The 26,691-nt window shown below is 37.2% G+C and overlaps 1 long non-coding RNA gene and 3 pseudogenes across 1 annotated transcript; 2 read left to right on the top strand and 2 right to left on the bottom strand.

Annotated features, from left to right (window-relative positions):
- Positions 1-733: 733 nt before the first annotated feature.
- On the bottom strand, positions 734-25,840 carry LOC144650178 (uncharacterized). Its single transcript, XR_013570030.1, has 3 exons — positions 25,738-25,840; positions 25,455-25,515; positions 734-2,207 (listed from the first exon to the last, which is right to left on the bottom strand). It is a non-coding gene; the product is annotated as an uncharacterized LOC144650178 (long non-coding RNA).
- LOC144647857 (histone-lysine N-methyltransferase SUV39H1-A-like) lies at positions 13,726-14,801 on the top strand (annotated as a pseudogene).
- On the bottom strand, positions 14,783-19,557 carry LOC144647858 (uncharacterized; annotated as a pseudogene).
- On the top strand, positions 21,467-23,315 carry LOC144647859 (uncharacterized; annotated as a pseudogene).
- Positions 25,841-26,691: the final 851 nt, after the last annotated feature.

The raw sequence follows: 26,691 nt of genomic DNA on the forward strand, positions 1-26,691 counted from the left end.
CTTGTGCTGTCCCAACTACTCAAGTTCAAAAGGGATGCAATCAAAGTTCATTGAAAATCCAGAGCCATACAGCCAAAATTTAGCATTGATGTGTTTTCATGGCGAACGAAGAAGTTGAAATTTCTTTGCTCTGTACTCAACATTTCATTGGCTGAAGATAAAAATGCTGAAATTTATTGTTTCCGTTCTGCTTTGTGATTGGTTAACTTTGTCTGGGTGACCCCGGTAACAGTAGCCGCACTGTAAGTAGAAATAAGGTGTAGCGGTGAATTTTTTATGATTGTTATGGGAGAGTATGTTTACTTAAGAAACCGCAGGAAGTTTGTAATGGAGACAATTAGTTTGTATGCGGATCATATTTCAATGGATGGAAAAATGCATTGAAGGGTGCATGACAACCAGTGTCACACAATGTGTCCCAAATGTAATTTAAGGTGTCTGTTTGAATAAATCAAGGGTGTGTGATCAGTGTCGCCAGAATGTCCTGGATGTAATTTAAAGTTTCTGTTTGGATAAACCAATAAGAGTGCACTTTGTCTGTTTGAATTTTTGAACTGACCAAGGGTGACCAAGGGTGCTATTTATTTTGGTTACGCCGGGGTCTTTGTGTGTGTCTGAACCAAAAATGCGGTCGAAATTTTGCTCTCGGAAATCTGTTTACGTCTCGGAACAGATAATTTCCGTGGACAAATATCTGAGCATATTTTCGCGCCAAATGGGCTTTTGTATTATATCTAATATGTAGGCTTTTGTTCATTAAACCTGCCTCGATAAAAAATAAAAAAAAATAACGCTCCTCTGTTTCGGAAGCCTGCTCGCAGTCTACCGACTGTCCGTCTTATTGAAAATTTAAATTTAATAAAATGACTGAAAAAATGGCGGACAGTGTGTTGTAGTGTTATAAGTGTTGTAAGGTTAAAATTTAATTCAATATGTTTAGCTATTATTTACGCCAGCAAAGTCAAAAAGGTAATAAAGAAGCTTACAGGGCAAAGCCTTCCCAGAAACAAGTTTCCAGTACTTCACGTGCTTTGCTAGCTAGGGCAATTGCGGTGTTCAATTAGGCGGCAATGCCTGACTGGGAACCGATGCTTTACCCTAGCAGCGTAACCCGTAAGCACTTATTATACTGAAAGAGAAAACTATTTATTTGTTTCGCTGGTAGCATCAGAGTCTATGTGGTATGTTGTGTACATCATTTGAAAGACGATGCCAAGAAAGGAACGCATGCGTTTAAGTGGCAGTCCCGTTAAAAGCGGTCTTCTAAACGTCTTTTATTTTTTGCCAGTGAAAAGGGTTTGTTCCATACATTGAAAAAAGCAATATTATAAAGTACTATTTCAGCCTTAGAATGAGGGAAGGAAAAAAATCAAAATTTGATGATCTCAGGTTATAAGAACCAAAGAACATGGAGCTGTGTATCAGCCTCAAGCTGTAGGAGGTGATAATTTAGTTTCGCTAGTTTTGCGGGAAAACATCATAGAGAAACGCATGGAAAATCGAGAACGCCAATGTACTCTTTCTAGCACAGCCTAATCCCTCGGATTTGAAAAATACAATCTTTTGCCCAAAAATAAACAATATGCCAAACCACCATTCTATTTTCGGCTTTTATGGTTGTCATTTGTCACTATTTCATTTGAGTGGTGGGGTTACATTTCGGTCAATGAAGCATGTCGGAATCCTTGGGTTTGTTGGACCAACCGCGAAGAACAAGTTCAAACGTTACAGCACCACCCAGCAAACGGTGTCAAAAAGAAAACAAAAACTAACAACAATTAAGCGTTTTAAAATAGTAATAAATCTATTTGTCTTTATATTAAAAGAAAACGATATGTATTCATACAATCAGTACATCTAGCACTTCGTGTGTTAACAAAGAATGTGAAGGTGTCTGTTTTATTTCCATCAGATGCCTTCTGTATAACTGAATGCAAAAGCTTGCAAGTGTTTTGTCTTGTTAATAATAGGCGTTAATTATTTTATTGACAGAGCCGCTACGGTTTTATCTGGCGACGTGACTTGGCAGTTTCGGAAATATCCAGGAACTGCGCAGCGATTTGTTCCATCAAACCATTTGTTCTACCTAGCTCAATCGAACTGTTCAGCGATTTGTTACGCTAGCACTACTGTGCAACAATTTCCATTAACAGATCTGCACTTGAATCCTTGACAGTCTTGATTGTCTTCGTCCCCAGCTGTCTATCCTACGATAAAATGAACAAAACATGCTATCAGAAGCAGTTCACATAAAATGAGTTCACAGTGTTTTTTACAATGGGGGGGAATTAAAAATCAATTCTTCACTGTCGCAAAAGCTTTTACCGCGATTATATTTAGTGCCGCTTTCTCCGAAGTGTCAAATAAGGCAGCTCACACGAGATAGACACCCGTGTGCTTCCAAGCACCGCCCTATCGTTCAGCAACCAGCATTGCAGATAAACAAAAGCACAGGCTAGTCATCCAGAATGTTCCCATATTTTCTGTAAAGGTGGGGTTTGCCGCTGCCGTGAAATTAAGCACAAAACTTTACAGGCTTTTTTTTGAGATTCTAGTAATATTGGTCCAGAGCCCGTCAACTTGATGATTGATGTTAAGTTCCATTCACCAGTCAGCGGCCTTTTGACAGCCTCTAAAACATACCAGACACAACCGGGAATATTCAAGATCACATGGTAAATGCAAGACAGCGAGACCAATATTATTGCTTATTGCTGGACGGACTAGTCACTACATCAACATGGATGGAGGTAAATACATAGTTACAGTTCATATTTTATAATCTCTGCTGATTGTATACTCAAGCATTTTGATCACGATATTATAGTATTATTCGTGATAGTATTTCTCCTGGCTAAAGTGCAGTCGTAGGCCGGTTAGAAAATGACCAAGATTTCACCAAGGATTGTTCTTATACACGTGGAAGCATTATTTAGGGGCACCCAACGAGAAAATTTAACTATAGGTGTCCAAACACCATTTTAATGTTACGGTTTACGTGTACGAAAAAGTGTATCTTTCCGGATAAACCAAGATTCCTGGTCTTAGTTGTTCATACAATTGCAACGAAAACTAATATCCTATATTAAGAGCAGAAAACCCATTGAAATTACGATTGTAGACGTACACTGAGCACAAGTAACTGTTATTTTAGCTTTTAATCTGTTGAGACACTTTGCGCGTGGTGTTTTCTTGGTCTTTCTACAGGCAGACAAGTCTCTGTGTTAGAGGCCATGTGACGCAAACGTCACGGTATGCGCTATTTGATCCCATACATTCACTGTAATAATTATTAATATTGAGCTCCAATTGGTATACAATTGGGAGAAAATCAAATTGAAAACACCTCCTACGCCTCATTGGAATGGAATTGAGCTAAACACTCTACTGTTCCACTAACAAATAGTTGAAAATAGCAATTGACGAGAATCCTTAAGATTCGAAACTGCCGTCTTGCTTAAAACCACACTGAAATTGCTTGCTGTAACACAATGGTCTCCAAATATGACTATAGTGACCTTCTAACTTTGGGAACGAGTCCTTTAAACACACCAGTGGACGATTTACTGCAGTCACGATGCTCGATAGTGATATAGATATTTCCTCTAAAGAAGAAGAGATCACTAGCTACCAGCCTCCCGTAAATCCGTCAAGACGGAGCAGCGAAGCAACATAAGGACGGAGCGAGCAAGAAAAGGAACACCTGATGAGAACCTTTACTAACTGAAGAGCCCATAAAGAAGCTTAAAGTTAATCTTGAAAACAAGACTTGTCCAAAGCCCCAAGATATAGTGCACAGGTTAACATCCTGCCGGACGAACTGTTCAAAAAAGACACTCTGGCGGTCGAACAGAAAGCGGAACAAGGTTTCATTTCAGCCTTGAATAGATTTAACTACCGCCGCCTTGAGAAACAAAAAAAAACAGGCTCTGTAAAGGAAAAGAATAAACTCTCCGGGAAGGCACTGCCAAGAGAGGCAATAACAAATCCAAAGAAAAGCCGCTATCGGCGGATATCAGTGTAAAAAGCCTAGCATTCTTACTAGGAATTGATCCAAAAAATGTGTCTACACTGCTGTCGACTTTAAAAGAAGCAGTAAACAATAAAGAAGTTGAAAAGTATACATGTCTGTTCACTGAGTGTTCTAACACTGCAAACACAATTACAGACAACGAAAACAAAAGAAAGGATAAAACAATGATAACAAAAAAACAAATAAAAATCAAGAGGTGCCATGAGCGCAAAAAACTACCGACTGCTCTCTTACAAAAAATCAGGGGTGGATCCAGACTAGTTCAAGTGATTTGCACAAATCACTCAAATGTTTCCAAATATTTGCGTTTTTTTATTTCTCAGGTTCTTTATTTAGTTAAAGAAATAAATTAATTTATCCTTCTTGTTTAATTGTTGATTGTAAAATAAAACAAAGAAAAAAGCGCCGTATGTCGTTATTCCGTCGAACATTACACAGCAAATCCAGCCCTTTCCGAGCGAATTCGCGCACTTTCGTCCTCTGTCGATACTTCCAGATCAATGCGAAAAAAATCGTAGGCACGACTGGAAAAAAATTGTACACAGTGGGTGGGAGTGGGTGGTATATTGATCTTTTCACGAATCACTCAAAACTCTCTCCGATTGGCCAGAAACACGCGCATTGTCTTTTGAATCACTCAAACTCGGTTTTGATTGGCTATCCAGGTCGCGAACTACTGTGCAAACTAGTGACAATCGTATTTAAAGGGAAGCCTCTCCCCGAAAGTCCTTTGTTTGTTCGTATTCTGATTAGCAGAGTTCGAAACTTGCTACGAAGGAAGAGGGAATTTCAATTTACAAACACGTTTGCCGCAAGGAGGACTGCTCTGTGAACGATATCGGCTTGGTTTTCAAAGAAACGAGAACATATTCCAACCAGGACAAGTTCAGGTTAATAGAGAATCTTTAGAAACCAGGTGAGTTGTTTGAGTTCCCAGTGTCAGTGGAAAGTTCAAATTCTAAGCGCCATTTTGTGTGGGGTTGGCTAGCAAGATTTCCCTGGCTAGCATACTCTAAATATCTTGATGGTGCATTATGTTTACCGTATGTATATTTTGTGGTCCATTGCGGGCAAAATACGAATAAACTTTTACAAAGTATTATATCCACAGTCTGACATTTTCGAAGCCCGCCAGCGGGAAATGTTAGTTGCATAATTTAGCAGTGATTCTGTGTGATTGCAATGGCGAATTTTCTCTTTGGCCCGGAGCAACCATAACTTTTCCAGCCCCGTTCTTCATGTGGCTTCCTCCAGTATCGACTTTAGAAGATATTTTTTACGGAAACTAAACTAGTGAACAACACTTTGCGAACGGTATTTGAACAACTGATTTATTCTCCTAGGCGTGTCGTCAGACTGTTGCGGACTTCTTCAGGGAGTTTTACAAATGAGAATTTATTTATACAAAGTGTAAACGGTACAAATCATTTTACGGGTTATTCTAATGGATTTACGTATAGGAAACAAGTTCAATATTTACGCAAGGCTTTATTGAGTTGTAGCATATGCGTGACATATTTCTGTTGTGACATAATTTATGCGTGACATATTTTATATTTTTAGGGACCTCAGGTTTAGTACTAAATTAAGTTCCAATTAATTTGGGCTGTAAAGGGTTAAGAAACAGGAATGATTTTTTGTACAGAATCATGCTTTCTGTGGGGGTGCTGTTAATGTGTCTGTATGGCTTAAAGTACTCTCAGAAATAAACAGCAAAATTGAAATCTGAGGACACTAAATTTCAAATTTTCTTGAGGAAGCATGCCCCAACCCTCCCCCCCTCCTTAGTTAAGTTGGTGCAAATCACTCATCAAAAATCCTGGATCCACCCCTGAAAAATAAAGAGTGGTTTATAAAAAAACCTATCAAAAACGAATTTGACTGACTCCCAAATTAAATTATTTACCAAGGGATTCAAAGTTACCAACCGCCACATTAACTAAAAAAAAATATGGCGCCAACTTTTGCAGGATTACAACGATTTTGCAAGACGTATGCGCTTAAAATACATTTTTCATGGGCAAAATAAATCAATTCTCCCTTTATGTCAAATCAAGCTGGGAACAACCAGTACAACCATCAGTCGCATTAGAAAAGAAATTAAACAACAAATCGCAGAGATTAAATCAACCAGACCAAAACCGAAATACAAGAATGTCACCAAGGTTTAATTAATATTCAAAGAAAGATGGCTGATTTGTTAAATATAAACTTTGAAGACGTCATTAGATTTGAAGTAGTTGCTAATCAACAATCGTAACAGCCAAAGTTGTTACATTTGAGATAATGGGTGAGCCACCCTCCTGATGGTGAATAAGAGGACCTTTACCCTTTTGATGGTGTATGCCTTATCAACAACATCGTCTACAAAGTAACTGTCACTGCTACACCCAAATGGTCAAATGTCACGTGAGCAAGCTCTTACAGGGGAAACCCGTCACCCTGCAATTTGCTGACGGATCAATACTCTCCTCAATAAGAGATCTGAATTAATAATCAAGTGCAGGCATGAAGACACATTTTATGCGGCCAATCAGAAGCAGGATTGCTCAAACATCTCCCTCCATAAGTGTAGTTTAAATTTTCTTTCCACTGCTATAAAGAGTCTGATGATCACCTTGTGCATGAAACTCGAGTAACTGTCCATAGTCTCTATCTTTTAATTGCAGTTTTCCACTCTGCATGTATTTGCATTGAGCACTTGTACGATCGTGTGAAACCATTTACATTTTTCTTTGTTTATTTTGAAAAAATATAGAAAAAAGGGTGAAGAAAACAATCAGAATGGTATCACAAGACTAAAGACATAATTAAAGTACAGAAAAAAGAAAAATACTGAAGTGGAAAAAACAAACCACTCCCTTTCTACCAAAAGCCAGACGAAAGATTTTTAAATGACAAACTGCACAGAGAAAAGCATAAAAATGAAATAGATGAGAAAAGGAGAAAAAATAGAGGAGATGAACGGTTCAGGAGAAAAATAATGGAACGATCAAGAAATTATTATCATTCAAAGAGGACGGACAGTTATTTTAAGTGTAAATCTACTGTACCTGTAGTTAACGAACAATCAAAAGTTTGGGAGCCTTTTGTTACAGATATAGATAATATTGATTCCAACATTTATTTTGACTTGTAAGAGATGAAATAATGTAAAGATTTGAAGAAATATTGTATGGTTAATTTTTGCACAGTAGTTGATTTCGTGTAAAAAAAGTAAATTATACGTAAAATCAATAAAATTGACCCTTTTTACTCGTGAATGTAATGAAACGAGTATGGTTATGAAAGTGATATGCAAATTTTCACTCGGTCAGTCGGTCGATGGGCTGTTAACTTTAATTTATGAATAATAATTTATGCATTAAATTATAAATTAATTATCCTTGTGTTTTTTTAACTTTTTGTTTCACACTTCTGAGGTTTGAACCGGCGACTCTTAACATCAACTATAATTTTGAAGACCAAACCCCTAACTGCTTGACAACTTCGGCGTACTGATCATTTGGGCTGAAAATTAGCATATACTGTAGCTTTCTTTGTGTTGTTGTTAGCACGCTGACCGATACCGTAGGTTCAAAGTTTAATGGCTTGTATGTATAAAAGCTTCTTCGAATGGCTCGATTTATAGCTCTTAACCCTTTGGTGACGGCCTGTTACGCCGCAAAATGTAATAATCGCCGCAAAATGTAATGCTAACGCAAAATGTAATAACAATCGCCGCAAAATGTAATAATAACGCAAAATGTAATAAGATTGACGCAAAATGTAATAAAGTTGTTAACGCAAAATGTAATAACTTTTTAACGCAAAATGCAATAAATTTTCTAACGCATTATGTAATAACGCAAAATGTAATAACTCTAAAATTTATATTTATGTCGAAATCGTTTTGCCATGCTCAGATACATTAACGTTTTGTTGGTTTTACGCGAGTTTAAGATTATAGATGTACATGCAACTGCTTTGCTTTAATAAAGCGCCGGATAAACTTTACAAGATAGGCCAAAAGTAAAGTAATTGTGGTTTGATATGAAACAGATCTTGACCATTTGACCAAAACAAAATGGGATTTAAACTGCCTACCGGCAGGGTCCAAAATTTTATGAAGAAATTGACTGTTTTCACTGTAAAAATATTTAGGGGGTAAGGACGAAAAAGTAAGTTTCCAGTGGGTGTAATAAGTCTAACGCTGAAAACGTTGAAATCAATGGGTGTTTGTAAGTGGTCTTTATTTAACAAGATAAGGAATCAAAGCTAAAGCGCTTTTGGGCTCGTGTGTACTTTGTAATTACATTGTTAAAAATTATATAAAATTATAAAATCTTGAATGTTGATGTTGTTTACAGCGTTTCTTTTATTTTCCAAATTTACTGCAAAGAGTATAGGACATAGTATTGCAAAACTGTCCAATTACAACACATAAAGGTTCCTGGTATTTGTGATCCTATTTACTGTTCATTTTCATGTTATTGTTTAGTTTCTACGACGAGTAAGTATTAATTGAAAAGGATAGGTGCGAAGGAGATTAAGAACTGCGAGCAATAATTATCTAATGCGATAATATATTAAAACATAGGCACGCCTTGAATCGGATGCTAAAAGGCTATAGTTTTTGCCTATTGTTTTAAAACAATGATAGGTTGTTTGCTACTTATTGCCAAAACATACCCAGCCTATTAAGTAATGTTTAATAAATGAGCAGTAGTGTTTTATCAAGTTTAAAACACGAGGCGCAGCCGAGTGTTTTAGACTTGATAAAACACGAACTGCGAATTTATTGAACGGCTTAAAAATCTTCTGATGTAGATCAACTCATTCTTGAACTAATATTTAGATTTGGGGTTATTTTGGCCTAGAAAATTGGACGTAAAGTTTAGCCGTGTCTTTATCAGATATAAAGACACTCATTAAATATTAATTTCTTTTGTATTTTCTTTATGAATTATTAATGAGTTTTTTAACAGGCAAGAGTCAAGGATCCATCTCCTCCCCTATTCCTCCCTGACTTCTGCGAGGTAAATTCTAGAAAGAAATAGGTCTGGGAGTGGCAGTTTTCATTTGGTTCTTAGAAACTTACACGAGGTAAATTATTGAGTGCAATTCAATGAAGTAATGAGACAGCCATGTTATTTTAGCGTTATTACATTTTGCGTTATTACATTATGCGTTAGAAAATTTATTACATTTTGCGCTAAAAAGTTATTACATTTTGCGTTAACAACTTTATTACATTTTGCGTCAATCTTATTACATTTTGCGTTATTACATTTTGCGGCGATTGTTATTACATTTTGCGTTAGTATTACATTTTGCGGCGATTATTACATTTTGCGGCGTAACACGGCCCCTGCAAATATGGTTCGATTTCGAACCATGGCATCAAACTTCTCTATAGCAACGAATTTGGACCTGCCTATAACTAAATTGTTTTTAAAATAGTCTCAGGAAGCCTCCAATCACTGCCATTCCTTTTGTTCTTCTTTTGACCTGATTGGTTGCGGTGAATTCAAAGCTCAACTCACTGAAGCGCGTCCTGATTTTGAAACCAATATGGCGTCGAGTAGCAAGCGATCGTGTGTGCGATTTACAGCGGAAGAAGTTGCAGATCTTTGTACTCGAAGCGATAATGAGGCTGAAAGTGGCTTAGATAGTGACACAGGAGGTTTATCGAATGGAGAAGAATTCGAATTAGACCAGCAGCTTGACGATAACAGCGAATCCGAAGAGAACACGAGGTGAGTGAAGCGTAAACAAAAGTTAGGTTTTCGAGAAACAAGCCGTTCAATAACATGTGTGGTGTTGGGATGAAATATCTAGTTGTTCAAATCTTAGATAAAGCATATTCGCTCTTTTTTATATCTTATGAAGGTTTTCCTTTGGTTTTTGCGTAGGTTATGATCAAATTTTCAACTTACAGCTGATTTGTCGCGGCAACTCGACCTCGTGTTATCTACAGTATTGAAATATTGACATTGCACAACATCACAGATTTGAAGCTAGCTATTCCTTTCTTTGGGCTGTTTTTCGAATAGCTATCAATGGAAATAGAATTACAATGATTTCAAGGCCAGCCAGTTGCCCTACAAGCTCTTCTCGGTATTATTTTGTGTGATTGTATTCCCAAAAGCATCATAATTTTTCTCCATGTTTGGCATTCCTCTGATATGTTGCCTCGATATTTATGAATTATAAGCTAACTGTATTAGCAAGTTTACATTGAAATGGACCTTACAATTTATTATTCTATGCAAGTAACCTTGTCTTTTCCTGATTTATGCTAAACTTCAATCGGTAAACATGTTTTCGGTGAAATCGCGTGATAAATTATTTTGTATGTCTATTTATATTTTCCAACACAAGATCAGCTAATGCAAAAGAAATACATAATGTTTTTTTCCTTTCCGCATATTTTCAAGCTTATTATATCCAGTATTTGACAGATGATCGCGATGTTATAACTGTAACAATATTATTGCATATATTGTTGTGGCTCTATTTTATCCTTGTAGAAAACATTACTTTGAACAACAACATAAATTTGTGTAATTATTTTACATGTTCCCAATCTGCCATGGCCATGATTTCCTTCTCATACGCGTTCATTTTTCTGATTCAAATGAAAGTGTTGCAAATTCTACTGCAACTAGCATGGCAGGTGAAGATTCAGAACAGGAGAGTGATGATAGCAATGATCCTGACTACACTGTTGTTCAAAGAGGAAGGGCTGGAGGGGTCCGTGGCAGAGGAAGACGAGGTATACCTGTACGAAGAGGAAGAGGAAGAAATCCACCACAAGCCAGAGGTGCACGTGCCAGAAGAGTGGCTCGTCCAGCTGCAGGTCAGCAATATCAAAGCTATGATGATCCTGACACAGGAAATATACTACCTTCTTTTCTTCCTGTCCGTCCTCCCGGTCTTGACTTGAATGTGCCTGTCTTACGAGGCGGTATGACAAAAGCCATTGATTTCTTCAAGCTCTTTTTTACTGATGCCCTCTTATTACAAATATGCACACACACAAATGCCTATGCATGGGAGGCAATAGTCAACAAGCCCTATTATGGTGACAAGGATGGTGCCTGGAAAGAAACAAGTCCCAATGAAATTGCATGTCTCATTGCCCTTATAATGTATTGTGGTCTTGTCACTGTCAGTTCTTTCCATCGCTATTGGAGTACGAAGTCACTCTATCATGGTCTTTGGGCGCGCAGAATAATGGCAAGGGACAGATTTAAGGCGTCGATGGGAATGTTGCATGTTGTTGACCCAGGCACAGAGGATGAAGCAGATAAGCTACGTAAAGTTAGTAGCTTGTTGGAGGTATTCAAGGATAAATGCAAGTCCCTTTATCAGCCCTTTCAGCATGTTTCAGTGGATGAAAGGATGGTTAAATCCAAACATAGGTCTGGCATACGGCAGTATATCAAGGACAAGCCTACAAAGTGGGGAATTAAGCTGTGGGTACTAGCTGATAGCGCAAATGGTTACACTTATGACTTTGATGTGTATACTGGCCGTAGAAATGCTGATCAGGAACCCAGTGAAAATGGGTTGGCTATGATGTGGTTAAGAAACTGGCTCGTCCACTTACTAACCAAGGGTACCACATGTACTTTGAAAATTTCTATACTTCTTCCAAACTTGTCAAGGATTTGTTTCATATCAAGATTCCTTCTTGTGGAACTGCAGCCGAAAACAGGAGAGCATTCCCAGAAGCAATGAAAAAAGGAAAGGAATGGGCAAGGGGTAAAAACAGGGGAGCAATGAGATGGGTCAGAGATGACAATTGCTTATGCCTCCAGTGGAAAGACGACAGGCCTGTGACCATGCTATCATCAATCCACACTGCAAATGAATATGGTCAGGTGCAAAGGAAAGAAAAAGTTGCCAACAGATGGCAGAGCATCCGAGTCCAACAGCCGAAGGCCATCAATGACTACAATTCGTTCATGAATGGGGTGGATAGGTCCGACCAAATTATTGGAAAAAGTAATGCATTGAGGAAATGCATGCGTTGGTGGAAGACTCTTTTCTTTCACATGATAGACATAGCTGTGGTAAACAGCTTTATTTTGTTCCAGCTTCATCGCCACGCAAACCGAGATGTACCCGAGTTGAAACGCCCCCAAAAGTATTCGGTGACAGAATTCCGAGAAGAGCTTGTACGCCAACTGGCTGGCCTTGAGGAGTATGAACAGCCTCCAGTCTTCAATCCTAATGCTAAGGATCCTGGGGACTTTGAGACTGTTCATATTCCTCATGTTTCTAAAGAAAAGAGAAATTGCAGGGTTTGCTATGACACAAGCAAGAAAGCTCTCAAGGTTGTAACATACTGTAATGCCAGTCAGTGTAAAGTTTATTTGCATTGCACACAGGACAAGAATTGTTTTGCACTATGGCACAGCAAAAATTATGAACATAGAAAATGACTTTGTGCTCATGTTCATAAGTAATAACATGTTCCTTTTTTTTCTCAGGCTGCCATGAACATTGGACATTGAAAAGTGGACATTGGTTTTGATCGCTTTCGTTTAGGGGTCGTGTCTATGATTGATATTTTACTGCATCTGGCATTTTTAAATAAGTTTATTATAAAATGAACACAACCCTTCAGTTACTTTTCTAAGTGTTGTTAAGGTAATTTTGTGATCCAAACAAACTAGTACATGTCGATTTCTACTTGGTGTCCCAAGTGTCTTCACATAGCAAAATTGTGCCCTGAAAGGCACCGGGAGTTTGAAGCCATAATTATGTCACATTTCAAGATATTTTCCTCCAATTTTTCGTGAAGAAGCATTACATGATAAGCTATAACTTTTCTTTTAACAGTTTGCATTTTAATATAAAGAAAAGGAGATATATTCCATTTGCATGAAAAAAGTATGTGTTGCGTGACACATTAATTAATGTCAATTATCATTAATTAGTTAATTAAAATAAATAAAAGGAATCTGAAAACATATTCTTGATGTCCATTTATTTAGCTTTAAAATGACATATAACAAGTCTAAATTAGTTAAATACTAACGAAGTAGCCCAAATTTAACAAACTTATGTCAAAAATAGCCATTTTTGGGGCAGTCACCAAAGGGTTAAGAATTTCACATGACAAATGGAAGAAATAATCTTAGAGAAAATATGAAAATCTTCGAAGCACTGAACTGATCTTCCGTGTTTTGATCGAATTTTTAGATTTTCCAGGCACGAACTGTGGACTGCGACTGTGTTGGGTATTAAAAAGTTGATTTCAGGACAATTGTATGAATAAAGTCCAATTTTAGCAGTCTCTGAATGTTTTATAGTTCCAAGCGTATTGTATGATAATCGAAAGTCGTGATATGTAAATAATTTATCGTAAAAAAAGCTCGCCAAACTGACGAATTTTGTTGCCTTTTAATAATATACTGTATAGTACTTGATTTACATCTCTAATAGATTCATAAAAAAAGGAGAAAGAAAAAAAGGACGTTTGTATAAAATTGTAAAATAGATTGTCGTAAAAAAAAAAAATTAATCATCCCTGCTGAGAATCGAACCCGGGCCGCTGGACTGGAGGGCCAATGCATAGCCACTACACAACGCGTTAGCAAGCTTGCACTTTATGGTAGAAATTAGTGTTATATAACATTGCCAGAAATCGGAGACATTTCGCACCCGTGATAAATTGTCAGCGGCATCTCATTTTCAAAATGGCGGACAAAAACGATTGTAGTAAGGGAAAACGTGTCCCCTATGATATTTTAAATAATTTAAGCTCTGTGGATATGTTGTATGAAGAGAAAAGGAAGAAAAAAAACCATCTTCGAAGAAAATTTTAGGTGTCTACCAGGCCGAGCGACTGATAGCAACAAAACAGGACGCGGATAAAACTGTAAGTAAAACTGTACTTCACTGAACCTTTTGTCAATAGCATCGAATATATAAACCCTGAATAAACTTATCATGATAATGGAATCACTTTATCCTTTTAGGAAACCAAATATCTTGTCAAATGGAAAGGGTACAGCTCATTCAAGAATACCTGGGAGCCAGTAGAACATCTTTCTCCTCTTTTGTTAAGGTAATTTAAATTTTTTGTAACTTTTAACAATTTTAATTGAGCTTACAAGATTGTCTTCCAGAGCTTTCAGTGTTTAACTTAAGTTTTTGCTGCTAGTCACAAAAACGAAAGTCTTAGGGAAAAAAGAAAAGCAGTAGTCTTAGTCTAAAATGAGGAATGAATTTTAATACATGTTTATTTATTTTGGTTCACAGTGGTTAAAAATTAATCCGTCTCATACTTTTTCTAGGTACTTTGCAGCCCCCAAACCTGAACTTGCAATTATTCAGAAGAATGTGGACCGGCTTAGGCACGGCATACTTGAGTGTCTCAAACACAAATCTCCAGAGCAAAGAATTACCATGGAGTTCAGACATGACGTTTTCAAATATCTATTTCACAGTAAAGGAAGGAAATCGCCTGAAAAAAACTGGACCCTATATGACGAGGGAGATTTCAGTAAATGCCAACTTCCCAACCAGTGGAATTGTGTGTTTGACAAACACGGTGATGGGTACAGGATGCGGTTTCCTGTTAAGATGAGGACATTACTTGGTCTCTCCCCCAAAAGTCATGTCAAATTGGGGGACAAAGTGGTGGAGAAACCTAGGATATACATTGAGAAAGTATCAATTAACTTTATTAAAGTACCATCCTCATGTTAGGTACAAATCTCACAGCCAATGTTAAGTTAAGATTAAATCAAGTTAAGATTTTTCAATGACTTCAATAAGTTCCTTTTTCTTAAGGTTTGACAGGCCTTTTGGCCTAAGACCTTTTTCCTTTATAATAGGCCTTATTCGTATTCCCCGACGGCCCTGGGACGAGAGCCTTCTGAACATGAATGCGAGGCTCATGCGCGGTACTTTGCTCAAAATTGCAAAGAAACAGGGAAAATTGCGAATGGATTGCCGAAAAACCTTAAAAATTATAAACGCTTTGAGGATCTAGAGCTAGACGGTGATCTGCGGGCTAGAGGGATACCAGTGTCAATCAGAAATAATTAGAAGATCTGGTAGAACTGACCAAGAAGGCTAACAAATTTACACTGAATCGTCGGGAACGGTTTCCAGTCAGCAATACTAGCGAAGTAAACTTCAACACCAGGTTATGTTTCCAGCTAATCTGTTATGTTTATTTTCAGTGTATATCCGACTTAAGCGAGGGATTAAACATCCTTGAGGATATTTATATTGCTATTTAAGTAAGGGGTTCAGAAGAGGGAACTTGCTAAATTAAATTTGATCACGCACACATATCTCAGTAACAAACGTAAACAAAAGCTAGCGCTGTGATAACTTTTTTCACTGCAAGACCATGAAATGAGCGTGAAACGATTAACAACATCACCTGAGCCAAATGAAAATCTAGCCTTTTACTCAAAAATTGTGTGTAGTTAGCTCCAAAACGAATTTGTAAATTGCTTTGTAATTTAGTGAGTTTGCCGATCTTAATGTGCGTGCGAGATTTTAATTTGAAACATCCAGATCTGCTTCAGACTATTTTCGTGGAAGAATATTAAATGATCATTAAATTATCGATATCCTCACTTGACTGAGCTGAGAAAATTATTTTTTATTCAAACATTCGATGATTTAGGGGCGAAAGGAATTTGGAAGTTTAGATCTTGTGATTTTGCCAGTTTGCTTGAACCAGCGTTCGAGAACATTAATTAATTTACTATTTCTGTTAAAGACGTTTCGTAGCAGCACAGAAAAATAGCAGTCAGAGTGTGAAAGAAATCAGTTTAGTGGAATTAAAAGCTATTCTTTTAACTAAACAATGAGAGCATTTAACAGCAAACGAATTCGTAAATAATTAATGCACCATTATTTCGTTCAGTTGTTTTTGTCCATATGCCGATCAAAATATGAAGTCAATACGCAGCATGCCTTCAGACATTTATTCTTACTTTTTTTTAAATAATAACAATACAAATCTCTCCAAGTTAAGTCTATTGCCTCTGGCAAGTCAGATGTACAATCAAAACAAATATTAACAGATTGGGGTTATTACCTTGCGACTCGATGACTGACTTGCACTATCCTGATTCAACTACTTCAAGGAAATTTGTTAGTCTTCTCGGTCAGTTCTACCAGATCTTCTAATTTTTCTGATTGACACTGGTATCCCTCTAGCCCGCAGATCACCTCCTAGCTCAGGATCCTCAAAGCGTTTATAATTTTTAAGGTTTTTCGGCAACCCAGTCGCAATTTTCCATATGTTTCTTTGCAATTTCGAGCAAAAAACCCCGCATGAGCCTCGCATTCATGTTTAGAAGGCTCTCGGACCACTCATTGGGGATGGGAACTGAAACATCATCATCCTGGGTCGTATCAGGGGAATCTTTACATTTGGCCCTCTTCTGTTGCCTGTTTGCAGTGATTTCATTACCCCAATACTCCAGCTTTCTTTTGGTGTTTGACGTTTTATTCTCTCCTGGTGTTTCAAGTCCCATTGCCTGCTTTCTGTGCAGAGTATATCCTTTGCTGCATCCCACTTGTTTGACTTGTTAAACAGCACCCTTTTGGCATCGTCATTATTTTTTCGACACCTTGACCGGTGAATTTTTTCACACAGCCATGCATTCTAACAAAGTAGGGGATATGATAAACTAGAGTGTGCATGTAAGGGGTTACCCTGGGTCTAGTATACCCAGGCCTCCCCCCTTTAAGGAACAAAACAGCTCAACCCATGCCTTAGCCTGTGCAAAAATGGAATCTGCAGCAGTTTCAGTCAGATTGAAATCTGAAATCTGATTGTACAAATGTCCAAAGTCAGTCCAAATTTTTTCAACAGTTTTACAAGTGTCAGGATAGAGAATACCGGTCAATTTGGGAGGTAATTCATTTAGAAGCTTTTTTTCTGAGATCCTAGAAGACTTGTAAATTCTTTTTTTTGGCTTTCTGATCCATCTGCGTTCCGCTTGTTTCAGATAGCGAATGATATCCCCAAAGAGTTAATTGTTTCCACAAGTTTTTCAAGGTTGATTCCTTTTGGTTGCCCTCTTGGTTTTGTAAAATCTTGAACTGCATCTTTCTAAAAAAACTTTGTCAATAACATTTTGTAGCAGTTTGTCTGTTACAGGCTTATGTTTGCAACCAAAGTTGTCTTTGGAGTGAACCATCTGTTTAATTTCATCTAGATTCCTCCTTTGGGGATCTTCATTGTAATGATTACATGGTTTGCTTGTGTCCCATTGATCATCCTTATGTATCTTACACCAAAGGCAAGCATAGTCTGCTGTTGCAGAATTTAAGCCTAGGAACATGAGAAGAAATTTCATGTCTCCTCCTAAAAAAAAATTTAGTTGAATTTCCTCTCCATCAATAGATATAGAGCCTTTGTTTATGAGCCCATTCACCTCTTCAAAAAAATGGGCCATAGACTTTTGAATCGTCTCATATTCCTCAGGTCCATTAATTATTGCAATAGTCCTGTTGTGTTTTGAGGACATAACATATTCATTTAACTGTAGCAATGCAAATGACATGATCATGAAATTTGTGGTCCGAGACATTCGAGCACCATCTCCACTTAATTTCACTTGTATGGTTTTGTTCTTTAATTCTGGCTTGTCAGTAAGAAGCTGCCTTATGTGATCAGTTAAGAGTTGCTGAAAAATTTATGTATGCACCTGGGAACTTGCCTGGAGTTCTTTCAATGTGATAAGTTTTGTTCACATTGCTCCTTAACTGTTTAACAAGATATGATTTTGGCATTCCTTCGAAAACCATAGTTAATTCATGGTAGACCTCATCTCCCACGCCGAACTTGTCAAGAAGGAACAAAACTTGTTCTACTTTGTTTTTGTCTTCTCGAATAATTAGGTTTGCATAAGTGCAAGGAGATGACATGGGTGTTCTGTAATTCAGATTATGACTTAATCCTTCCTCATCTTGTAAAGTTATTTGATTCAATTCAAGACCAAAGGATTTACAAAACCATAAGGCACATTGTGCCTTGTTTTTTAAATGACAGAGTTTTCTTCCCTGTTGTTTAGCTCCAAGCTCATGGAATTTTTTCCCCTGGCACTTTAAAGTTTCCCTCCTTTCAAGAAATTCCACATAGTTTACTAGATCTTTGATAACTTGGGTCAAATCTGTAATTTCTTGATCTTTTAGATGAATTTCTTTCTTAAGCTGCTCATATAATTTTTCTTTTTCAGCTTCTAAATCAATGTACTTTTGTTTCCATTCTTCTAGTTTTACTCGTGACTTTTCTAATTCAGATTTCAATGACTCCATTGTTTCTGTTTCATTCCTTCTAATACTTAGTTTGTACACTTTATCATCTAGTTGTTTTCTCTTTCTTCCTGTAGTTTTTCTGTAAGCAAGATTAACTTCATAAGCCTTATTGAACAGTAGTGTCTCTACACGCTGACAGTTTCTCCTTAAGGCGAACCATCCATCCACGACACTCAAATTAAACAAATCAATGTAGGTTGTTGAACCATAGCTTCCACTTTGGAGGCCATTCCATAGATGTAAAAGGGGCCATGGGATTTCAACACAAAAAAGGAATGTGTGTTCCTGGGCAGCCTGCTGTTCAGGGGGAATTCTGTGCTAAGCTTTAGATTGCACTCACATTGAGATTTCTTGTAATCGAGAAGAACATCAGACATGTCTGTCTCCTCAAACAGGGTCCAAATTTTTCATGAATTGTCTCTAAAAATAGTCCTGTTTTCTTGCTATCAGTCGCTCGGTCTGGTAGATACCTAAAATTTTCTTTTAAGATGTTTTTTTCTTCCTTTTTTCTTCGTAAAACAGATCCACAGAGCTCAAATTATTCAAGTTCAGGTTCAGCTCTTTACAGACTTTCATATTTTGGCGCTTGAATTTTCCGCCAGGCACTCGTCACTTTACGGTCAGTGAGGAACTAGAAACTAGCATTCAAAACCGAAGGCACTGGGGAAAAGCTTAAAACAAAATGGCGAACGTTTGTGGCCTTGAGATCGTTTTCAGACGGTATTTTTCGACGGCTTCTTTGCCACTTTGCACGGAATACATTGGCTCAAGATGGCTTCCAATGGTCCCTTAATTCTTCAGTTTTACAGCAGTTTGGGAAGTATCTTGCTCGCATTATGTGACTCTTTACAAAAGATTTTGAACCATCAAACTCTGCTGTATTCATGACGAGGCCATGTAAAGTGACTTGTTCGAGGTTTGCCCATTAAATCACCGAGGACTTTGGCGTGGTTTTACTATTTTTAAAGACAATGTATGAAGTAAGAGCGTAGAAGAAGTGTAAGATAAGAGACATCTCGGGAAGTAAGTAGAATAATGTTTTTTTACTTGTTTTCAAGTTAGATGCATTGCAAAATCGACCTAGGACTTACATCGAGGTCGAGCTAAGGTATCGGTTAGCTCGTAATTGTTTTATTTTTTAAAAAATTCGATTTTCCATACATTTCCTCACACGATTTTGGCGCCATTGATGGTGTACTGCGCAAGCGTGTGCGCCATTTTGTCCCAGATTTCTGGCAATGCGAAGGCTTTTGAATGGATTACCCGCGTCCGCTGTAAACACAAGGAACTAACTGATCATATCTCCCTTCAAACAACTTCTGTACTAACATGCCGCTCATGCGGCTTCTGAAACAGGATTTTAATTTAACTGAAGATCAATGAGAAAAAATATTTCTTTTACTGCATACTACATGTATGTTCCAAGTCTTATGCCAAGGCTTTTCAATACAAAGTCCCTAACTTTATACTATACATGTATATACCAATACCAAAATTATAAGTTTAACCTGGAAACCCTAAGACACCTTTTTTTTAATAGCATTTATTCAAAACTGTTTTGGAAAGAATTTTGTCTGTATCAAAATAATTTGTCTACCTTAGTTTAAAATATGTGTTTATAGGTTTTACAACTTCAGAAAACTATTTCCTAATAATAGGCAAACTGAGCCTCAAGTGCCTAGGTGCATAATTGACACATGCATGGCCGTATATAGACTTCTTTCTCTGTGTTTCTGTCGCAGGTTGGTCTTTAACAAGGCAGTCAAGAACACTACTAGGTTAACTGAAGTGGGAAAGGCCAGCACAATGTGCGGGGACACACTAAAGTGTTTATTTAAAACACGATCAAAAGTGTACATGCAGTTAAATAGAGGTGAGTGTTGTGTATTTTTAATTTATTTCTTTTATAAGCAATGCTTATTCATCATTTGCTTGATACTGGTTTAAATTTTATTGCGACTTTCAGTTAAATGCAAACTCTGAAATTTAAACCTCAAGCGAGGGCTACGTTTTTCTCTGCTGTCAATCAAATTTCTGGTGGCCTCTGATGACAACCGAGCGTGTAGCGCTCATGTGGAATGTGTGTTGAATGTGTGTTGATTGTAAGTCAGAGTACAAAGTAATAACTTTATGTGATACTGTTGTAATTAGTAAGGTACGGCCCTTTCTTCTATGAAAGCATCTCTTTTGCGCGAAGTTGACAAACATCTCCAAAACGCTAACCACTCGCCAAAAAACCTAACAAGTAATGAGCTGGCCACAGCCGATGGACAACATCTGCTAGTAACGTCAAATGCAGTTGAGAAATTGGCCCAGAGCGATTTAAAAGACGTATAGAAATGCAACTGTGATAACGCTAGCTATGAATTCCGTTCGCTCAAGCAAATTACATCAGAAGAGTTTGAGTTCCGATGTACACAGTGCGGAAAAACATTTCCTTTCACAACCGGTTCAGCAGTAGTAAAAGCAAAAACACGACCCAAGAAATAATCAAAACACTTTTTGCACCAATGTATGAAACTGATTTCAGTTTAAGGTTAGTAAGGTACTGTTGTAATTAATAAGGTACATGTATGTTTAAGCAATGTTTAGTTTTTTATTGCTTAGAAACCATTGTGTTGGAATGTGTATCAATGTTATGTTATAAGTAAATATTTAGTGTCAGTAGTGTCGTTACTATATTCTAAGTAGTTGTAGCATTGTAAGAGGTGTAAGTAAGTAGTGTTTTAAGAAGTTTAGAATTGCAAATAACAAAAATTTGAAAAGGAAAAAGGAGAACTGGCTCTCATAGGAACACTGGTGAAATTTCACCACAGGTGCATAAAAAGACTTACAATTTAGTTTTGAAACCAAGTCTCCAAAGAGCAACTTTGTAAACAAGTAGTTTTTTAAACTGCCGGCTAATGAGAAATTGTAAAAACAATAATTCAAATGAACTAGCCAAATTCATTTAAACCAAGATAAGTGACACATAGCTGGAAAGAACCAGGTCTGATACAAAGAATAAACAGAGTGAAGCTTGTCCTTTTGTCCTATGTGACCCTTTAGAAGTAATGGAAGAGAGGAAAGAAAAAATACACAACGCAGCCAAAAAGCACAAAAGATAAGAAAGGAGAAAAGACCAGAGCAAAAACCGTTTCTGTAATGCGCGTAGCAAATTCAGGAAAATAAGTTGCCAATACCGGGCACCACTGGATTCCAACTAATTTGAGGAAAGCTAAAACCTTTTTGCAGGATGAATATTTGAAGGAGATGGAGGCAAACAGTGATCAAAGGTAATTTTATTTGAGAGCAAAGTGTTATCATGATTTTAAGGAAAGTGAAGCTCCCCATGCATCCCCATTTGTTTTGCCATGTGCATCGTCTCTGGTCAAGTCATTCATGCACACTGTTCAGGCAAAACTGGCAAAGTTGATTACTGTAACGAGGTTGTTGTATTAATGTTTTAGGCATGCAAGTTTACTTTATTTGACAACAAAGCAACAGGTGAGTTGTTTCAGGATGATGAGTAGGCAGATCTAGCTTGCACTTCCCAACTTTCAGAAGGGGCACAAAAAGGGTCAAAGCGACAAAATCTCTGCCCAGCCTGAGACTCAATAAAACAAGAGTTGAGACGGAGTTAAATAATTTTTAATTAACTTAGTTGGATATATAATGGCATAGTAGTGTTTATAAGCGGTGTAAATTTTTAAAATGTATTATATCCCTTTAATTCAGTTTTATTTCCTAACTGCAATGGAGATAAATAAACAGGTACTATCATAAATACCTGTTGAAGCCGAAATGACATTAAAAAAGGCCCTAAAGCAAATCAACCCCAAGATGGATTTAGCACTTATGGAAAAAGTAAAAGTCAGATTGGTTCATATTGCAGCTGTCAGTTAACTCATACTAAGGCAAACTTTGAGGCTACTGTGGAAATTTCATCAATGCTAAAAGAAAATGCCAGTACAGAAACAGAACTTTCATATCCAAGGTTTCCTTTAAACCCATGCTGTTATTTTCTCTTGCCTGGCGACTAAGACAATTTGGCAAAATCACTGTTCAGTACCATTCTTGTGGATGAGACAATTATAACCAACATAGTGGAAGCCACAAGAGACCAGTCACCCTCAGAGCAGTGGGAAAATGAAAGCAAGTTCAGGATAAATGGCACCACCCGGAATATATCAATGACTTACTCATCAGAAACTCTGATACCCATAATAGATCAACTCTTTTCTGTAATCTTAACTTAAGTTGCACTTGATATAAGAGAAATACGTAAGGCGACAAGACATTTAGTGTAAGGACAATTAAAGAGTGGACCTCGCTAAGCGTGGACTTAAAACGGAGCTCAAGTGTTACATTTTTTAAGCATTCTCTTTTTAAACAGATTTTAAATAATCTAATCCATACACAATCATATATGTAATTCAAATTTTAAATTGATATAATGTATTTAATATTTAATGTTGTACATGTACTTAGTTTTATTTTAATCTAATTTTAAAAGTTTTTAACATTGTGATACTGCTGTTGTTTTTTATTTTTCTTTGTTTCCTTTTTTAATACTTTTTCTGAGGGCCACAAGTTCATCGGTTTTATTACTGTCAAGTGTTACCCTCATAAAATAAAGTCTTTCTTACTCACAGATTTAGGGCCTTGTCATTTGAGACTTGATTTCAAAACGGCAGATGAATCACGAAAAATTACAGCAGACCCTATTAATCCAAAGCCATTTACATCAAGGTATGTTGAGCATGGATTAAAACATGAACCAATTGCAATTCAAGAATATGAAAAAAGATCATGTTTACCCGAAAGACACCAGCAGGGTTCTTGTTGTTTGTTTGGACATGCCATTTCTGGGGCCTTACCAGATGGCAAAGTTGTGGATTTTGGATGTCGAAATCATTTTGGACACATCTCTTCAAATGATGCATTGCTTAATCCAGCAGCCAAAGCCACACAACCGCCACTCAAGCAAAGAGAAGCCAAGCTTGCTTTTTAAGACAATGATCCCTTCACTGCATTTTTTGTTCAAGCATCAGCAAAATTGAAGGCTGACCCATTCAATTTCTCTTTCAACACAACACCTGGCAGCAGTGGTTAAAGCTCAGCTCAGTCAAAGCTGCAAAAATGCCACATTATCATCACAGATGACCCTGGAATTATTTGCAACATGACAACCTGTAAAATAGTCTCTGAAGCCTTGCCATAATACGCCATAAAATGAAACCCCAAATTTGTTTTTGTTCAGTCACATGTCATAATGTTTTTTGGAAGCTCTAAATTGAAATTAATGTACAGTAAATGGTATCTTACAGCGCGACGCGCCTTACCGTGGCTACCCAACAAACTTTTTTGACAAGTTAGCCAATCAGAGAGCACGAAAGAAAGAAAATAGCAAAAGCTCTATCGATGCTCTAATCGAAACGATGGAAGCCGGTTTCGACAAACTCAGACAAGAACTCAAACATGAGATTGAAGAGATGAGAAGCGAAGTAACATCCTTAAAAGAAAGCGTGAGTTTTACACAAAGCGAGGTGGACACGCTGAAGGAAAAGGCGAAGGAAAACACAAAGGAAACGAAGGATGGGCTGGAAGATCTCAGCTTGAAAGTAGTACAGCTCGAAAAGAAATTGGAATCGGCAGTAGAAGAAAACATCAAGCTAGAACAGTACACCCGACGAGAAAACTTACGTTTCAACAATATCACAGAGTACGAAGGTGAACATTGCAAAGCTCTGATTTGTGGTGTAATCCAGAACGAAATGGGCATCGATGCATCGAACATCAATTTCCACGCAGTGCACAGAGTGGGGAAGAAAAACGATAACAGATGTAGACCCATCATTGCCCGATTCATCAGCCATGAAGACAGAAACGAAATTTGGAAAAGCCGAGGTAAGATAAAGCAATCTGAAAGTTACCCTGATGCCTACATAACGGAAAATTTTGTGAAGGCGATACAAGATGAAAGAAAAGTATTAATTAAAGCGATGATGAAGGCAAGGGATACCCAACAGCACTCAAACACCAAGGTGGTTGGACGATATCTTGTAATTAATAACATGAAATATGATTATAAGAGTATCCCTGCCTACTTAAAATAAATTTTCTCCTTTTCTCTTTCACTCTATGTAACTTTTTTTTACAAAAAATCGTATGCAAATTGATCGCAAGGACTAATGAGTTGACCCATCTACCTATTATTATGATTACGACAGCCAACTCTGCTGGGACTTGAACTGACAATGGAACGTTTTTACGTGTGCTTTTTTTGTCGCCTTTTTTTTTGTATGTGTTTCGTTTGTTTTAAAAACACAAACATCATTTTCTGCTATAATAACCACAACAACATTAGTTTACTTTTTCTGCATGTTTTTTTTCCAATGTTTTCTCCAATGTTTTATTTACGGATCTTAAAATAGGTTCTCTTAATGTGAGAGGACTCGGGGATAGACTAAAAAGAAGAGAAATGTTTAATTGGCTCAGAAGGAAAAAGTTTTCAATTTACATGCTTCAAGAAGTGCACTGCTCAGAATTCACAATCCCTGTATGGTCTGCTGAATGGGGATACAAAACAATTTTTAGCTGCTGCACCAAAAGTTTGTTGGGTGGCCACAGTAAGGGGTGTCGCGCTGTAAAAAGCATTCTGATGTACTTTATGTTGACCTTTTTTTAATAAGTAACACGATTTTTTCGAGTAACCATGGGAAATGCTATTTAAAAACAGCATTCTGAGTGATTTTACTGATTTTAAACAAGTACATGTACTTGTAAAGTTTACTTGTGAAAGATTAGCATATTTATCATAATCATAACATTAGTGCGGAATTATCATTTGTGGTTGCACAAGTTGATGCTAGTCTGCATGCAGCTTTCTTCTTTTTCCTTGTGAGGAAAACATGCATGGTAAATAAAGCTTGTTCCAAAAATATCCGAACTTTGTCATACCAATAATATTACATGTTTCGATAAATTAATTTACAACTGACATACACATTTCACCAAATATTTTTAATTCACCTTCACTAACCAATCTCTGGTTCTGATGAGAAGATATGATAAAATCTCTCACAAGATGGAAGTCAAATAATTTAACACCGATAATTTGTTCGTTTACAAAAATGAGACATTTACGTACCTTGCAAATAGACATCCATTTGTTTGGTGTTACGGTCGCACATCTAAATTTGCAGTAGAACCTGTTTTCAATAGAAAGAAAGCACAAATTATGATGCTTTCAGTTGATAATTAACGGGCAGGCAACGCGCAACGTCATTCAAGGAGCTCGAGGCCAAATTTGTCAGATTTTCACACATCGAGGATTCGAGTGAAAGGTTTGATAAAACAAGCAAAGCCTAAGCAGTCTTAGTGCCAGGTCGAATAACTGGAAATGAAAAAGAAAGAACGGCATTACAACTCACCTGAACGCCAAAATGCTACAAAGTTTCTGCAAAAACAGCCAAGATCACCTGAAGATCATCACACTCCGCCCACAGTGAAGTCGGAAAGACACACTCTGCAGATGGTACGTCGTGTTAACCACACAAATAATCCTTGTAAGTCCCAGGCCGACGCGACTGGATGTGTCACGAAGCACCATCAGGCCTGGTTACCCAGCATCACATCAGCAAGTCGTCCCCTGTTCGTCCAACTGCACATAAATTCCAGTACACAGTTGCTCACAGAAGCTGTTTTTACCACTACAAAGTGCTACAAGTAAGTAATTTTATTCCTTTGAAACATTTTCTCTCCATCCTTGTTAGCTGTGGGTGAAATAATACGCTCTTACGCGAAGGTTTTGCTTACAAGCAGTCGAACTAAACTCCGCGCGAGACGTGCATGGTGTGATTTGCACACCCTGCCACAAAAATAAGCTTACTCCAAATTGTGTTTCTTACATTTGTAGAACCACAGAAACCTGGTTTGTAGCATTTTTAGTTCATTTATATCACCTCAAAGCTCGTGCCTTGTAATTTACAGGTTTAAAGTGATGAAACTGCGGAGATTTTGAACTGACAGTTGATTTCAAGTGTTGGCATTTCCGAAAGACGATTGATAGGTGTAGGTGAGCTTATGTGTTTGTTTATTAGACAATATCGAGAAAGGAGTTCTTAAACTGAAATTAGTACAATTATTTTAATTGAATGAATTTTGGAAAGCTTTAGGTAAAAGATTTCTTGCTTATCATGACTTGCTTTATACATAATGTAAAAACAAGACAGAAAATGATGAAATTTAATGTAAAGTTGGGTCCTTTGGAAAAGGTTGTTTTTGTACCATAGCCCATACTTAGTTTAATAACCAGTATTGTAGAAAATATTATCTTTTTTTAGTGTATTAAAATCATTAAAAGGTACTGTTTACACATACCATAA

Source organism: Oculina patagonica, chromosome 4 (assembly GCF_052425735.1).
Source record: "Oculina patagonica isolate OP01 chromosome 4, crgOcupat, whole genome shotgun sequence".
Taxonomy (NCBI): domain Eukaryota; kingdom Metazoa; phylum Cnidaria; class Anthozoa; order Scleractinia; family Oculinidae; genus Oculina; species Oculina patagonica.